We start from the raw sequence: 2,500 nt of genomic DNA on the forward strand, positions 1-2,500 counted from the left end.
CCTTAACCTAACCCATATTGCGCCTTAACCTAACCCATATTGCGCCTTAACCTAACCCATATTGCGCCTTAACCTAACCCATATTGCGCCTTAACCTAACCCATATTGCGCCTTAACCTAACCCATATTGCGCCTTAACCTAACCCATATTGCGCCTTAACCTAACCCATATTGCGCCTTAACCTAACCCATATTGCGCCTTAACCTAACCCATATTGCGCCTTAACCTAACCCATATTGCGCCTTAACCTAACCCATATTGCGCCTTAACCTAACCCATATTGCGCCTTAACCTAACCCATATTGCGCCTTAACCTAACCCATATTGCGCCTTAACCTAACCTATATTGTCCCTTAACCTAACCCATATTGTCGCTTAACCTAACCTATATTGCGCCTTAACCTAACCCATATTGCGCCTTAACCTAACCCATATTGTCCCTTAACCTAACCCATATTGTCCCTTAACCTAACCTATATTGTCCCTTAACCTAACCTATATTGTCCCTTAACCTAACCCATATTGTCCCTTAACCTAACCTATATTGTCCCTTAACCTAACCTATATTGTCCCTTAACCTAACCTATATTGTCCCTTAACCTAACCTATATTGTCCCTTAACCTAACCTATATTGTCCCTTAACCTAACCTATATTGTCCCTTAACCTAACCTATATTGTCCCTTAACCTAACCCATATTGTCCCTTAACCTAACCGATATTGTCCCTTAACCTAACCTATATTGTCCCTTAACCTAACCTATATTGTCCCTTAACCTAACCTATATTGTCCCTTAACCTAACCTATATTGTCCCTTAACCTAACCTATATTGTCCCTTAACCTAACCTATATTGTCCCTTAACCTAACCTATATTGTCCCTTAACCTAACCTATATTGTCCCTTAACCTAACCTATATTGTCCCTTAACCTAACCTATATTGTCCCTTAACCTAACCTATATTGTCCCTTAACCTAACCTATATTGTCCCTTAACCTAACCCATATTGTCCCTTAACCTAACCCATATTGTCCCTTAACCTAACCCATATTGTCCCTTAACCTAACCCATATTGTCCCTTAACCTAACCTATATTGTCCCTTAACCTAACCCATATTGTCCCTTAACCTAACCCATATTGTACCGTAACCTAACCTATATTGTACCTTAACCTAACCTATATTGTACCTTAACCCAACACACGTTGGGCCTTAACCTGCTCTGTAATTGTCATACGACGCGTTAAATTAGTGTAGTGTTGCCTAACTGCAACCCCCGCAATATAGTTTGCTACTCGCACTGCCCGGTCCCCAGAGTATCGCTTCATGTTAAACACCTTGCAGCTATACACTGTAATGCGGATGGCAGCAGGACGTACATGCTCAATGCCCTTCGCAGTTGTTCATTGGCATTCGCATGGCGAAGCACAGCCTACGTTGTGGTACGGCTTGTGTCAACTGTCCGCTGATGTTGTACGTCCAAATCACACACTGTACTGCACATTGGTCCTCATGTACTGAATGATACATCGTGGTACATGTGTGACCGTACCACGACTGCGCCAACAACGGCGAACCATACGGTCCAAATATTGTGCACTCAGCTACGTGTCGTCTCCCTATAAGAGCTGGATTGAAGTATGGTATGCCGTGGATGGCGATCAGCATGAGCCGTCTGTTGATGTAGTGGCGCGTGTTGTCAGACGTAGTCGTCTCTTCTCACACACCGTGATAGCATGGTGCACTGCGTTCCACATCTGCGACATGCGACAGAGGCCGGTTGACAGTCGTTCGCGCAATGGACATCGCATACGTACGGGGGCCACCTTCCACGTGTTCGCGAAGCGTGCACATGTTGTTGCGTGTATGTGGGCAGACATAGTGTGTCGTGACACCTGACACAGGCATGCAACAATCGTTGAATTTGCAAATGGCGATGGACGTCTACGTTTGCTGGTGACGTTACGCAAATGAAGAACTGGTAAACCGTTGTGGTGCGGTTGTTCTCGCTAGAGGTGAATCAGTGATGGCGACGATCGGTTGAGCTACCAACCGGTTGTTTCAGCGATACCCACCATGCCCACGAACGTGAATGGCATGTGGGTGTGAAGCGATACGCGGCGGTGGCTGGGTGGGACCGTCCCCGGCCGGTGAGGGGGGGCCTCCCGGCGTGCTGGCCGCGCGGTGCGTGGGCGCACGCGCTACAGCCGGCTGGTGGGGGCGGCCAGTGGCAGGCGCGCCGGCCGACGGAGGCGGCAGGCGGCGCAGCTGCGCGCCGGCGCACCCTGCACGCGGCGCCGTGCGGCCAAAGTAGGTCCTCGCGGGCCCGGTGCGAAGCGCGGTGGACATCTGCAGTGTGCTGGTCCGATTGAGGACTGTGTGCGCTGAGGATGCGCCGCCGCCCGGCGCTCGGCGCCGCGACGCCGTCTGCTGCTCGGTCGCCTCTGCGGTTCTCGCAGGTGGATTGTATCGCAGCTGTGCGGACGTGTTGGCGCGTGCG

Source organism: Schistocerca serialis, unplaced genomic scaffold (genome assembly GCF_023864345.2).
Source record: "Schistocerca serialis cubense isolate TAMUIC-IGC-003099 unplaced genomic scaffold, iqSchSeri2.2 HiC_scaffold_997, whole genome shotgun sequence".
Taxonomy (NCBI): domain Eukaryota; kingdom Metazoa; phylum Arthropoda; class Insecta; order Orthoptera; family Acrididae; genus Schistocerca; species Schistocerca serialis.